The following is a 16,191-nucleotide window of genomic DNA, read 5'->3' as shown; positions in this document are numbered from 1 at the left end:
TATAACTAAGCAAAAACTAAACCACAAAGGGTTAAACATACTTACAAGAGTCCTATGCACGACTTGTGAAGCTTAGAGAGGATGCTAGAGCCTCAGAGATGATCAGAAAGCAGAATGAAGGTGTGAAGAACTTGGTTGCAACACATTGGCCTTTTATAGTGTTCTAAATCCTCCAAGATGGTGACAACTAGGTCTATGGGGTGATCCAGATCATTTACAAGTGTTTCCTAGTGTCTAGGAAAGGTTAGGGGTCGCCCATGTCTCTGAAAATATCTTACTAAGTCGGTTAAACTGTTATAACAGCCAACAGCCAACTTTCTGTCGCTGGGCGTTCCTTACGGACCGTAAGGCAGGGCCTTTGCGGTCCGTAAGCCTTTGACAGAGAAAACGTTTTACCCTTTCGCACCTTACGGACCGTAAGGCAGGACCCTTGCAGTCCGTAAGCCCTTGTCAGAAGCAAAAAAATAACCTTTCATGATTTGAATGGACAACTTGCAATGCATGATTTTGAGTCTGGAAAATGTCAGTATGAGGCCCTTTTAACCCATGCTTGATCAGGTGTGCCAACCCATCATGAAGATTATTGGCTTGCATAAAGATGAGATTCATGAACAAAGGTTTAAATTGCATTATTTTCTTTGGATCCATACTTAATAAACTTGGACCTCTATTATTATTTGTAATCACCGGATTAATGGTATAATAGATGTTTGTTAATCATGTTAGGGTCTTGGGATTCATAATGAAGTCGTTCAGAGGTATAAATTAACATGTCGACATGTTCAAAAATCCTACCATACATCTTTAATTAGATCCGGGTTTACAATACTTTTTGTCGTATGTGACACGTGTCGTTTATTTATTGGACACAAATTTTCGAGGTGTTACAGGTATTTATCACACCGTCGTTTAAACCGCTACGTGTGAAGTGTTAGATGGAACAGAATAAGACGATCCCTGTCGTGTTGAATGGAGACCAGGAATAAACAATCTACTGGCCCGAGTTGGTCCAGGAAAAACTAGAGGCAAGATCGTTCAGATATGTAATCATATCAAGACAACCCGCGGAATACAGAAAGATTGCGCCGATAAGCGGTAGAAATCGTAAGAATTTGAGATAAGAAGTATGACTTAAATGAGAGCCTCGCCTAGAGAAGGCATGGTGTGATTGGAAAACAAGAAGGTTGAATCCCCAGTGTAGGGATCGAAAGCATTGCTCACAAGATGAAACTTCTAGAAAAGATCTGTAGTGATCGTGACACATTCTATGTGTCCAGTCTTTAAAGGAGTCTGACTCAAGGAACAATCGTTGTTCCCACAAATAAGATTCACGTCAATGACAAATGACAAAATTACTATAAAACCTGTTAAGATTTCGGACCAAGAGTCCACAATACTATAAAACCTGTTAAGGTTACGGACCAAGAGTCCACAAGACACAGAAAAGACAGAATAGATTTACTTGAGTACAATAGAATTCATAACATGACCTAGAGTACACGGGAACATGAAGACAAATTTTAAACATAAGTGACCACATTTGATTCACAACTCCCCTATGACCGATGGCATCGCTTGAATTTCGGGACGAAATTCTTTTAACGGGGAGAGACTGTGACAACTGTCACTTTTCCGTACATTCCGTACACTAAATGAACAGCAATCTGTGCTTTAATGACGGTGCATGATCTAGTTTACAAGACAAATAAATTTCTGATTACTGATTTATACATACTGTCACACCCCAACCGATGGCGGAATCATCGGGGCATGGCACTGAGCGAAACAGATTGTCCAGAAGTTTCCATAACAACTATCATCACTATTTAGTTTAAATAACACGTCCCATACCGTGTCCCAAATAATAAAACAAATTATTACAGATAACAACCAGTCAAATATTCTGTTCCAACAACTCAGATTTAAATGAATAATATAAATATTGTCCAAATGCTCCTAAAGACCCGGTTGGACAAGATCTACAGACAACTATGCTCTAGACGCTTGTTCCTGACAGACAACTATTTGTTGGGGGCCTCTAGAGCTTTATTCTAGCCTCGCTTTCCTAGCAAGCAAACATCTTAAACACCTGCCACATATGTTGAAATACAGTCAATACATAAATGTAAAGGTGAGCATACAAGTTTGATAATAGCATATAGAGTTCGAAATAGTTTACACATAACCAGCACGTACTCAGAGGAAAACGAAGCATGTTAATTATCGACATGGATCTATCGATACCAATGACTGCGGGTTGACTGTCCGAGACAGTTCACAATACATGATTACCACCGTAATCCATGAAAGTAATTGTCCTTAACAACCCCCGTGTGAACGGGTGCTGAGTCCAAACTATACTACTACTTCGTTAAGGCAGGTAGACAACATTCCACGTGTAAACACAATCAACAAGCATTCATTTAGTCACGTAATACATGCGAGTCGGTTAGCGTTCAAATAAATTGAGTAGTGTGATCGATTGTGATTTTGATAAGTAACGTATGTAACACCCAAAAGTGCTAAAAGCAAAAAGGGATCGAGTATACTCACAGCGATTGATTGATGGATTGAAGGGAGCGCTTGAGAGTAGGGTTAGCCTGAACAGTTCGATAGCATAACAATGAATACACGTAAAATGGAAACAAGTGTAAGTGGGTCGAACAGCCTGGTCGATCGAACAGCAGGTTCGATCGAACGGGTTGTTCGTTCCGTTGGAAGGTCCGTTCGGATAGCCTGTTCGATCGGTCGGTAGGCTCGATCGGTTGGACTGTTCGAGTGGATTGTTTCTTCCTTTGAGTAGGATGTGTTTGTGTATGATGGTTTGACCTTTTGAAGTTTTCGTTGTAGTATTTGAGAACACTGAAGTGTCCTTACCTTTCAGGTCGATCGATCGAACGGCCTGTTCGATCGGCCGGCTTAACCGATTGTTAGGAACTTCAAAAGTGAGTCCTCAGCTGGATGTCACCTGATCGATCTAACAGCATTTTCGATCGGGTGGCACCCCGTATTACTACGAGTTGTAAATCGATTAAGGGTTGAAGCATAGTATCTCATGATCCGATGAGTAATGTTACCAAACAGCTCGTTCGATCGGACATCACCTCATTCAATACTATACTTCATGAAATTGTCAAAGTGTGGGGCCATTTGCTAGCCGATCAGCTGGCCTGGTCGATCGGCTGACATGTCCGATCGGTTGGGCTGTCCGTTCGGACAGCCTAACCGTTCGGTCAGCATCCTGACCTGGTCGACCTGTTCGTCTAACACTTGGCTGTTCTGATTATTTGACGTTATATCGAGGTAGTTTGACAACGAGCTGAACCATGGAACTTTCGTTCTTACTTGTTTCCCTTGCTCGGACAGGAATCACCCAAGTCCGGCCGGTGAACTGTTCGGAACGGTAGTTTGATGTTTACCCCGAAGTCGGTGAACCTCGTAGATAGAATATGAATCTTGAACCACTCATCCACTAGAATGATTGGTGAGTTGACTCAAGCTCCGTTCCTATCGGTTTGAAGGCATTGAGTGTAAAAGAGTAAAAAGAAAGTTGGAAATCCTTCTTTCAATCCTTCATACCATGTAATTGTTCAGATCTGTGATGGATCTTAGCTTGTTTATGTGGAAATCGGTTAGATCCGAGCTATTCATGGTGGATTGAGGCCAAAACATGATGTTCTTGAAGAACACCATGGTGACATCATCCTAGAATGCTTAGATCTTGATGATTTCACGGTTAGAAATCAAGATTTGAAAGATAGAAAGGTGTAGGAGTGTGTAATGATCAAGAAAGTACAAGATTTAGGATGAAAACTTACCGAAATCGGGAGAAATCTGAGAAAAGATGAGGAGCACGAGCTGGTCGGTCAGAGAGTTTCCAAAAATGAAAAGAATGACAATGACAGCCCTATTTATAGGCTCCAAAAGAGGAAAGGGCTGGCCGATGGGCCAGGCATCCCGATCGGACAGCCTGCTCGATCGGACAGTCCGTCCGATCGGCTGGGCTGTTCGATCGGCTGACAGCCTGATCATCAACAGCCTGGTTCGAGTGTTCGGTGCGACGATTTTCGATATTTCGATTTCGATTGAAGACGATACGAGTACGATAGAGTTTCCTATTTATATTACTTTCAGTCCCAATCACTATATCTAACATACAATCATCTATATTTCACACTATCCTTACGTTACTATTCGTCATAATTCGATTTCGATTGCATTCGATTTGAGTTTCGAGTTTCGATTCGAGTTTCGATTGATTCGATTGGTCACCACACAAAACATAAAGTAAACACGCACAGGCAACACATAAGGCACACACACACGTATAACAACAACCAAAGTTCGTGTAATACGAGATTCGAGTTCGATGATGGTTAGATCGATTTGATTACTGATTAGTTAACTTTATCGCATTGTTACTTCCTACTATTCACAGTCGTAAATCGGTTCGCGTCGATAAAACATTCGATTAGCCTGATTCTTGATTAACAACACTTACTCCACATAATACAAATAAAACATAAATTAAACTAATTACAGTCAAAGAAGTCAAAGTTGACTTGGACTTTGACTTTGACTTTGACATTCGAAAACACGGGGTGTTACAGCCTCCCCTTGTTTAGGGAATTTCGTCCCGAAATTAGGCTCAAAGCTGTACATCACCGTGAATGATTTTTACCAATTTCTCGCTTCAGATCTTCATTCAAACAATTGCGGGTACTTCGCCTTCATGTCGCTTTCGAGTTCCCAAGTAAACTCTGCGCCTCATTTGCCCTCCCATCGGACTTTCACGATAGGGATGCGTGAGTGCCTGAGTTGCTTGGTTTGGCGATCCATGATTTCGACAGGCTTTTCCACGAAGTGTAGCATTTCGTTTACTTGAAGGTCGTCGAGCGGTACAATCAGATCATGATCAGCTAGACACTTTCGGAGGTTCGACACATGGAAAGTTGGGTGGACGTTACTAAGTTCCTCCAGTAGTTCGAGTCTGTAGGCGACTTTTCTGATCCTTTCCAGAATCTTAAAAGGTCCAACATATCGAGGCGCTAGTTTCCCTTTCTTGCCGAATCTGACCACACCCTTCCAAGGTGATACCTTTAGGAGTACGTAGTCGCCAACGTCAAATTCAAGGGGCTTGCGTCTTCTATCGGCGTAACTTTTCCGTGTATCCCTGGCTTTCGACAAGTTGTGTCGAATCTGGAGGATTTTGTCAGTCGTTTCTTGTAGTAACTCGGGACCGGTTAATTGCGAGTGACCGATCTCGTGCAATACAATAGGCGATCGACATCTTCTTCCATATAGAGCCTCGAATGGTGCCATTTGTATGCTGGTATGATAGCTGTTGTTGTACGAGAATTCGACTAACGGTAGGTATTTGTTCCAACTACCACCGAAGTCTATGACACACGCGCAGAGCATGTCTTCAAGAGTACGGATCGTTCTTTCAGTCTGTCCGTCAGTTTGAGGATGAAATGCAATACTCAGGTTAAGCGACGTACCAAGGGCCGCTTGAAACGTTTCCCACAATCGCGAAGTAAACCGAGCATCACGGTCCGAAATGATGTCACGAGGCGTACCATGATTACAAATGATCTCGTCGGTGTAGATTCGGGCTAGTCGTTCTACTTTGTAGTCTTCCCGTATTGGCAAAAAGTGGGCGGATTTGGTCAGACGATCAACTATAACCCAAATGTTGTCGTGACCTGATGGCGTGGGCGGAAGTTTGGTTATGAAATCCATGGCTATACACTCCGACTTCCATATGGGGATTGGAGGTTGTTCGAGTAAGCCAGAAGGTCGTTGATGTTCAGCCAGGCAACTTCCAACATAGAGGGCGATATCCCGTTTCATACCCGGCCACCAGTACTTGTAACGAAGATCCTGGTACATTTTATCGGCACCGGGATGAATAGAATAGCGGGATTTTTGGGCTTCGTTCATTATAATCTTTCGCAAATCGGTCCGCTTAGGGATCTAAATTCGGTCCAGATAATAGAAAATCCTATCTGCTTTGCTTACAAGCTGAGCTCCATCGTGATAGATTCTCTCCTTCTTCAACGTGCGTTCGTTAAAACAGGCATGCTGGGCTTCGTGAATGAGAGCTTCGAGATTGTGCTGGGCTTGGGTATTGCGAATACTAAGCAAATAACTCCGTCTGCTGAGTGCGTCGGCTACAACATTTGCCTTGCCCAGGTGATAACGAATCTCACAGTCGTAATCGTTGAGAAGTTCTACCAATCAGCGTTGACTCATGTTTAGTTCTTTCTGATTAAAGATGTGTTGTAAACTCCTGTGATCGGTGAAGATCGTACACTTGGTACCATACAGGTAGTGTCGCCAAATCTTCAATGCAAAAACAACTGCGCCTAGCTCGAGATCGTGGGTTGTATAGTTCTTCTCGTGGATTTTGAGCTGACGAGATGCGTAAGCTATAACCTTGTCCCGCTGCATGAGAACACAGCCAAGACCAATGTTGGAAGCATCACAGTAGACAATGAAATCGTTGTTTCCGTCTGGCAACGTGAGAATAGGAGCATTGCAGAGCTTGTGTTTAAGGGTTTGAAAAGCAGATTCTTGTTCAGTTCCCCAAACAAAAGACCTGTCTTTATGAGTAAGAGCGGTAAGCGGCACAGCGATCTTAGAGAATCCTTCGATAAATCGTCGATAATAGCCCACTAATCCAAGAAAAGATCGGACTTCATACGGGTTCTTTGGCGTAACCCAACTCTTAACTGCTTCAATCTTCGCGGGATCGACATGAATACCTTGACTATTAACAATGTGACCCAGAAACTGAAGCTCCTCTATCCAGAATTCGCACTTGGAGAACTTGGCGTAGAGTTGGTTCCCCTGGAGTAACTCGAGAACCAAACGTAGATGTTGCGCGTGTTCGGATTTCGACTTGGAATAAATCAAGACATCGTCGATGAACACGATGACGAAACGGTCAAGATAAGGCTTACACACGCGATTCATCAGATCCATAAAAACCGCTGGTGCGTTGGTTAGACCAAAAGGCATAACAACGAACTCATAGTGGTCGTATCGAGTGCGAAAGGCAGTTTTGGGTATATCTTCCTCTTGTATGCGTAACTGATGATAACCTGAGCGTAAATCGATCTTCGAGAAACACGATGCACCTTGTAGTTGATCAAACAAATCGTCGATTCGAGGTAGGGGATAATGGTTCATGATGGTCAGCTTATTCAATTCCCGATAGTCGATGCACATCCTGAACGACCCATCCTTCTTTTTGACGAAAAGGACTGGTGCGCCCCAACGAGAGGTGCTCGGGCGAATAAAGCCTTTTTCAAGTAGCTCCTGGAGTTGGTTTGAGAGTTCCTTCATTTCGGATGGCGCGAGTCGATAAGGGGCTTTGGCAACAGGGTTAGCTCCAGGAATAAGGTCGATACGATATCACGATTTGGCGGTAGTTCGGGAAGATCATCAAGGAACACCTGAGGAAATTCACGAACCACTGGGACGTCCTTGACTTCGGCCTTCTTCTTCTTTTCCTTCTCCGCTACTACAATGTTGGCCAAGAAAGAGTTGTATTCCTTGCGGAGATACTTGCTAGATTGGACGCATGACATGACCTTGAGACCTTTCGAAGCTGTTTCACCGTATACACATAAGAGATCACCATTTGCGAGCGAGAATCGAATCATCTTTTCAAAGCACACAACTTCAGCATGGTTTTCGCGTAGAAAGTCCATGCCTACTATGACGTCAAAACTTCCGAGCTGCATCGGAATGAGATCGATTGGAAGATGTGATTATTGAGCTCGAGGGTACAATCACGAAGAACGGAGTTAACGGCAACGGTTCTTCCAGTAGCGACTTCGACTTCGAATGACGAGGGGAGATAAGAGCGCTTACGACTAAGGAGCTTCTCGAATTCAAACGATACAAAGCAGTTATCGGCTCCAGTATCAAACAAACAAGATGCATAAATACCATTCACAAGGAACATACCATTAACCACGTTGTTGTCAGCCTGGGCTTGACGGGCGTTGATGTTAAAGGTTCTGGCACGGGCTGCTTGCTGTTGCTGCTGAGGCTGCTGCTGCTGCTGGGGTTCTTGTTTCACAACCCGGTTTGGGCACATGTTTGCAAAATGGTAAGGATCACCACATGCAAAGCAGACTCAAGCATTGACCGTGGGTGCTTGAGCTGCAGGTTGGCCTTGAGGGGCTGGGAGTAGAGCTTGATGAGCGGCGGCTTGAACTGGGGCTTGACGGGGACCATAGCGACAATTCGCAGTGAAATGCCCGTAGAGGTTGCAGTGGGCGCAGAAATGACAGGCGATTCCCACCGGATGATGGCATGAGCATGTCGGGCAGAGCGAGTGGGACCTGTGTACACGCGCTTGGCTGGCGGCGCATTGATCACTGGAGCTTGTCGATGGTGAGACTGCTGCTGAGCCTGTACGGCTTGCAGAGGAGCAGCAGTCGTTGTCACAGCACAGTTCTTGTTGCTGGGGCTATTGTTGTTGTGCTTCTTCTTTCTTCTTGATGACTTGGAGGGTTGAGCAGTGGTGGTGTCGACGGTCAATGCGGTGGTGGCTTGATGCAGAGACTTGGTATACTTATCCCAAAAACCAGACTTTACCCGCTTGTCATTGATCTCAGCGGCAAGCAGGTAGGTCTCTTCAATCGATGATGTCTTGGTAGTATGAACGAAATCGGCAACACAGTCGGGTAGAGCTCGAATATACTTCTTGATGGCCATGTCTGGCGTCTTGACTTGGTCGGGACAGATGATGCTAAGCTGCTTGAAGCGAGCAGTTAAAGCAGCGTTGTCTCCATCCTTCTGCTTGATGTTCCAAAACTCGTCCTCCAGCTTTTGGCGTTCATGGGGAGGGCATAATTCGTCCATCATGATGGCCTTCAACTCCTCCCAAGTCAGCTCATAAGCTGCATCATTACCGCGCTTGTTTCGTTCGGCCATCCACCAGTCTAGAGCTCGGGACTGGAAGACGCCTGTAGCATTGAGGGTGCGGAGATTTTCAGGACAGTCGCTTTGGCGCAGAGTGACTTCGACTGAATCAAACCATTGAAACATGGCGGTAGTGCCATCTTCTCCGGTGAATTCTTTGGATCCACATGCTTTAAACTGTTTGAAGCTGAAACCAGTCTTGTTGGCATCTTTAGGAGCTTCAGTTCGCGACTCCTCAGACGACTTGCTGACATTTTCATATACCTCACTCACAGCCTTCGCCACGCTCTTGGCGATGATAGCAGCGAGATGTTTGTCTCTCTTCTCTTGGCGAGTAAGATGGTGTCGGGATCCAGACGACATTGTCTGCAACAGACATCGTCACAGGACTCAACACAACATGATTGAATCTCGCCTCACACGTCTACTACTTACTAAAGCTTAGGAACACGTCGAAACACGTATTGCATAACACATAAACATATAACCACAGACGACATTGTCTGCAACTACTACTTACTAGTTCATTGATTTTAGCATTAGTGTTTAACTCTTTTAAAAACTTGGCATGAGTGGTTATTAAACAATGATTTTCGAAAGTAGGTGACAAGAGAATAATTTCCTCTAAATTAGACTCTTCTTCAATTTTAACATTATCGGACTCACCATTTTCGTTGTTTAACTCATGTGTCTGTTTTTCACTTTCTTGTTCTTCCATTTTTACACTTTCAACTATCTCTACGTTATTATCACTTTTTAACTCTTCTCTCGCGCGGGATTCCTCTTCCCGTGCGCGAGATTCTTTTATGCAACGTTCGATAGTTTTAATTTGTTCTATTATCCGATTAGTTACTTCGGTGAGATTGAAAGAATTCGGATCATCAAAGTTTGAATCCGGTTGTTCGATCCTTGGTTCCTCATAGTACTCATATGAAGTAGATGGTTCACACCATTGTTCTTCAGTGTAAGTGTATGATGGATAAGGGTCGAAACTTTGTTCTTCATAGTACTCATATGAGGTGGGTTGTTCACGCCATGGTTCCTCATAATAAGAGTATGAAGGTGGTGGCTCATATCTTGAGTCTTCAAAGTATGAGTATGAAGGCTCATACCTTGGTTCATCAAAATATGAGTATGAGGGAGGAGGTTCATACCTTGGGTCTTCATAGGATGTGTATGAAGTTGATGGCTCGTACCTGGGCTCCTCATAATGGTTGTATGAATTGGATGGTTGATATGAAGTATTATATTGAACCGAGCGTGCATTACGACAATTAGTGCAATAATTACCTCTATAATCATCCTCATCATAGGTGTAGTTGTAACCTCTTGAGTATTGATCCATAGGAATCACTCAACAGACTACAACTGAGTCTCGGGACCAGAAAACAAAAATAAGACGGAAACAGAAGCTGGACACGGCCCCGTGTTGGGTGAACACGGCCCCGTGTTCAGGGACTGTATCTGGGCGTTTTAATTAAATTAACTGGTCACGTTGAGCACGGGGGCGTGTTGAGTGAACACGGCCCCGTGGTCAGACTCTGTATCTGGGTATCTACTCTAAAAATATGCAGCACGGGGGCGTGTTCAGCGAGCACGGCCCCGTGTTCAAGCTACTGTAAATGCAAAACTAAACTAAAATGCAGAAAAATGCGCGCGTTTTGAAAAGGTTTTGAAAAACTGATTAGGCCGTCGATTTTAAGCTTTCTTAAAATCCTTGTGTCCCCGGCAACGGCGCCAAAAACTTGATGCGTGTCGGTGTGTATATAATTTTAGATGTATAATTAAGCCCTTTTTACACTTTTAGCCAAGTTTTAAATTTATAAAACACGATATTTACTAACACTAAACACACATATGGGCAAGTGCACCCATCGTAGACGTAGTATAGTGTTGGTAAGATACCGAGGTCGTCCAAGGACACAAGAGCTTTTAATACCGGTTTATCCTCAACGTCTAACCAAATCAAAAAGTTAGAAAAATGTTTTAAACTAAGAAAAATAAAAACTAACTAACTGCTGAAAAATAAAATAAAATAAAAACAGATAGACAAGATGAATCACTTGGATCCGACACGTGTATTAGTATAACCTTTGATTATTTTCGCACTTTTGCACTTGTTTAAGAGATTATCTTAGTTATTGTAGTAGGCCCCTCTTTTGAAGGCGACGTTACCCTCAACCCAGTAGTTTGAGTCAGCAAGGATACAATCCTAAAGGGTCGGATTATTGAAAGATAATGAATTAAGTTATTAATGCAAATTATGGTAGGCCCCGCTTTTGGCGGTGACGTTACCCTCGGCTAAGTAGTCTGAGTCAGCAGGGATACAGTCCTAAATAACCGGGTTATAGTATTAATAGTAGTTAGCTTATGAGGGGGTCAAAGAGTTTGGATCCCCGCCATCCAATACCTATGGGCATTGAAGGAGATCCTACTAAATTTGACCCAGGTCCCAAGCAGGACCTCTAAACGCTGAACAAGGGCAAGACCCTTACCAAACCGTTCCCTTAACCCCCGACCAGGTAGCCAACATACCTCCATATAGACCGTGGAGATATGAATGGTGAAAATCTTTTATTTTATATAGACAGTAAAATAACGCCAAGACACCACGGACAAACGATAAGGAAAGATCACCTTCAACATAAGTAACTAGTTATTAAAGTCATTAATACAAAACCAAATAAAAAGTGCAAAAGATTAAAAATAAAAAGTATTATACTAAACACTTGTCTTCACCAAGTGATGTAAGAGACTTAGGCAAACATGGCCTTGATTGTCAAGAACTCTTACGATCAATCTTGGATCCCGAGACGACTCACACACTCTACGATGGACAATGGATGATGGTGGTGGATGATGGTGTTATGGTGGTGGTGGGTGGTGGATGAAGTGTGAGAGAGGTGGTGTGCCAAGGGATGAGAGAGAATGAAACCAAGCTCCTCTATTTATAGGCTGAACAGAACGCTGGACACGGCCCCGTGCCCGTCTGACATTCTCTCTCTTCATTAATTGTAATTGCGAATTACAATTAATGCGCCTGCTGTACTTTCAACACGCCCCCGTGCCCGCTGGGCACGGCCCCGTGGTGAGCAATGGAAGCTTCTACTGGTTTGTCTTTTCTGCTGCTTCCTGGGCACGCCCCCGTGTTCGCTGGACACGGGGCGTGTTCAGACTCTGTTCTCTTCTCTTTGTCTTGGGAGGTGCCGTTGAGGGTCCGGGCAGTTTACTTTTGTTCCTTTTCTTGTATTTATGGTAGAATTAGTGGTCTTTTTGCTTCTTTTGTGATTTTGAGCTCATTTCATCCTGAAAATACAAAAGGAAGACAAAAACACTCTTTTTCCAACATTAGTACTTAAAAAGGGTTAGTTTTATGCCTTAATTGATGTGTTTTATATGTTGCATTTTACACACATCAAATACCCCCACACTTGAACTTTTGCTTGTCCTCAAGCAAAACTCTTTTAATGTGGCTTACACTCCCAAATGGAATAGGTAGAAGAGAAGTTTTTTTTAACTTGTCCTAGAGTGTCGGGAATCCAAGGTTTGTATAGGTTCTATTTTTATTTTATTTACAATCTTATTCGTCATGGTTTATTTTGAACTTTTCATAAGATAAACTACTTATTTGGGCATAGCATGCCTTAAAATTCCATTTATATACAAGTTCACATACCTCACGGGAGATCACTCAATCACTCGGCCGAAGGTGTATATTTAAGTGAATCGCTCGAGAGCGGCACGGATTTACATTCTCCATATGCTTGCCAAGCGATCAATCCTCCTCCTTTTTAACTTTTTACCTTTGTAAATATCAAGAGGTCTTTTGGGGTGAAGGCTTGGGTTTAAAGGTGGGTGGTTGGTTAGTGGTTAGTAAAAAGGGCGAAAATCGTAACAAGTGTCGGTTTTCGTAAAATACCTTATTTTTGGTGACATTTATTTTTGAAGTATTTCTCCAAACAAGCTTTTTGTAGCTTATGTTTGTTTTTGACTTCATTTCTCTTTTTTTTTTTTTTTTTTTTTTGTTTTCGTCACGTAAAGGGTATGTTTATGAAAAACCGAGTTTGTTACTAAAATAAAAGTGAAAAAATGAAAAAGGTTTTTGGTGGGTAAAAAAAAAAAAAATTGTTTTGGGGGTAATGAAATGAAAGGTTTAGGCTCAAAGGGGTTTTCTAGGGGGATTTTTGGGTAGGTAAAAAAATGAAAAATAATGGTTTTGAAAGAAAAATAGTTAGTCCTAATGCCTCCATCATTTACTTACTTGGGTTTAAGTTGGTAAGGACCGGGAATGTATCGTCGTGGCAAGTTCTAGATTTGTAAAGACCGAGCGGCTATTCACACAAGAAACGAAAAATGAGCATTTAATCTAAATATGTGTATTTTTATGCTCAATAAAGGCTCAAAACTCACTTTTTGTGGGAATGGGTTTTTAATGTGACCAAGCATATATAATCGAATTTTAGCTAGACTTGTTATACCGTTTCATAATTTTCTTATGTTAGTTCTTTTTATCACGACGCTATCGGTTGTAAGTTTGTAAAAATATAACCCTTTTATAACTTGTTATTCCCAACTTAAACTAAGACAAGTAAATAAAATAAAAAAAATGAAAAAGTTTTTGAAAAAATTTGGGGTGTTTAGCGGTTCCAATAGAGTTTTGTGTAAGGCTTGTTTTAGGATTTTGCAAAAATTCCAAGGTTTTAGCATCCCCCCCACACTTAAATTACACATTGTCCTCAATGTGTCCAAAAATAAAGTTTTTGGTTGATTAGAATATGTAAAAGTGTGTTTAAAAACAAAGATTCGTGTTACTGGCGTTCTGGACACGGCCCCGTGTCCATTGGACACGGCCCCATGGCGAACTGCCAGTAACGAAAAACTTACAGAGGGTGAACACGGGGTCGTGTTGGGTGAACACGGCCATGTGTCCGGCAAAAATCTGCAGGTCAGTAGCCAAACAGCAGAATTGGGAGATGGACACGGGGGCGTGTCGGCTGGACACGTCCCCGTGTGGAAAGTCTGTTAGCCAGAAAAAATAGGGTTTTCTCCCGGTTTCTTCCTCCTAGGGCTGCGAGTGCTAATGTTTAGCATTCTAACCCTTGCATTGCACCTGTTCAAGCATTCAATACCATCCAACCAAGCACAAACCATCCTAATCTTACCATAGTCAAATATTATCCAAACATAAAGTAAAAACAAAATAAAGATAAAAAGTAGTTAAGGAAAGTAAATTGTCTTGACAAATGGCACGCAGGCCATGAATTGTTCGATGGAAAAGAAGGGTAACCAAACCTGTGGGCTCATCACCAGCTAGCCCCTTGCTCCTCCCAGCCTCCTACTCCATATCTTCATCACTGTCTTCACCTCCGCCTCCCTGCCTCGCCATGTACTCCCGGATGCTACCGATGTCATCTTGTATATCGTTGACGCTGCGTTCGATAGCTCCTACCCGGAGGTGTGTGTTGTTGGCGAGGTTGTAGGTGTTCCTGGTGCACATGAGGTTTTCCTGCAAAAGATCATGTAAACTTTGGAAATTAGGAAAACCGCCTCCTTGAGAGGAGGATTGACCCGGATCGCCTTGGGGAGGGTATTGGTACTGTGGAGGTGGTGCATGAAGAACTAGAGCCTCTTGCGGGTTCCATGCGTAGCCTTGTGTCCTCTGAAAGCTCACCGTCCCGTCCTCCGCTTCATAGAGCAAGTTCATGGCCCGGCAGATATGGTAATCAACCCGTCCCGACCATGGACTCCTTTCGAAGGACTTCGGGATGTTCGTGAAGTGCTTGAAAAGACGGTACACCCATCCCCCGAAGAAGATTGGTGTAGGAGCAGAGGCAAGGCGGTTCAAGTGCATGTTCCGCAGTAGGAGGTAAGGAACATCGAGAGGCTTCCGGTTGTGGATGTAGTGAAGGACAACCAAATCTCTAACCCCAACAACGCCACTACTGTCATGGCGTTGGTTCAGCGAGTACGTGAGGAGCCTGTGGATGTAGCGATATAACGGGTCTCTCAGTTTGGTACTTTTTGTGCTGCTTGAGTTGTAGATCCCATCACCGATTTGAGCCCATGCGGCTTGGCGTTCAGTTGCATCCAAGTCTCGCAATCCCCCGGTATTCTTTTCATTCCCCGCTTCTTCGTCTTTGTACAGCCCAATGATTGATCCGAACTGCGCCATGGAGGTTCTATAGGTCGTACCCCCACATCGAAACTCGACCGCCTCGTGATCAAACGGTTCGCGTCTCGAGTTGAAGATGAACGTGCTATAGAACTCCAATGTGCATTGATGGACCGACCGAAGTCGGGTAGTCAATGCGACGTGCAGTGGACCCGTCACTATGTTGTTGAAGCGGTCCAGTTGGTTTACCATTGTCAGAAGATCGGTACATGCCCGCCTTGGATACTCTTCGGGCCTTGTTTGTAGGACCTCGTAGCGAGCCCTGGCGTCAAGTTCGCTGGCATTGAACCGTGTGAATTTGGACATCTGAAAAGAATACAGCAAAAGTTAGTGCGAAACATGGAAATTCAGGTTGAAAACTGCAAACAGTGGGCTGGACACGGCCCCGTGTTCAGCGGACACGGCCCCGTGTTCAGGCGTGTGTAACACCTAATTTTCATTTTTTCGTCCCGGTTTCGAAAACCTGAAAATTTTTAGCCTAATAGCAGCGGTTTCCCCCGAAAATGAAACCCTAAGTGTCATTTTTCCAAAATCAAACCATTTACCCTTTCAATTTTGTGTTTTTCGGTTCAAGAACAAGGGTTTGTGTTTTTAGTTGGAAATCGGACAAATCTATCAACAATACATGTCTATTTACTTCCTACTACTCTACTCTAAACTACTACTAACAATTTTCATCAAAAATTTTGAGTTCGATCCGGATGAACATGAAGAACCCTAGATTTCCCCCAATTTTTGATGTTTTAACTACATGCAAGTAACTAATCTAACTACTAAGAAGGATAGAATCATACCTTGACGTTGTTAGGTTCGGTGGTAACGTTCGAAATCTGCAGAAAATCGCCTCTAACCAGAGAGTTTTCGGCGAAACGGGGCGTGTGGAATGGTGTAACTGATAGAAAAAGAGGGTTTTATCCCGACAGTCGCCTCGACACGGCCCCGTGTCCATCGGACACGGCCCCGTGCCGGGTGAAATTTTTGAAAATTATTATTATTTTTTTTTTACGTGTTCGTGTGCATGCCCCTTATCTCCGAATAATGGTTAGATGATTTTACCGGTTTCGAATGTATACTTACCT

The sequence above is a fragment of the Helianthus annuus genome, chromosome 17, assembly GCF_002127325.2.
Source record: "Helianthus annuus cultivar XRQ/B chromosome 17, HanXRQr2.0-SUNRISE, whole genome shotgun sequence".
Lineage (NCBI taxonomy): Eukaryota > Viridiplantae > Streptophyta > Magnoliopsida > Asterales > Asteraceae > Helianthus > Helianthus annuus.
Note: the sequence above shows the minus strand (reverse complement) of the source record.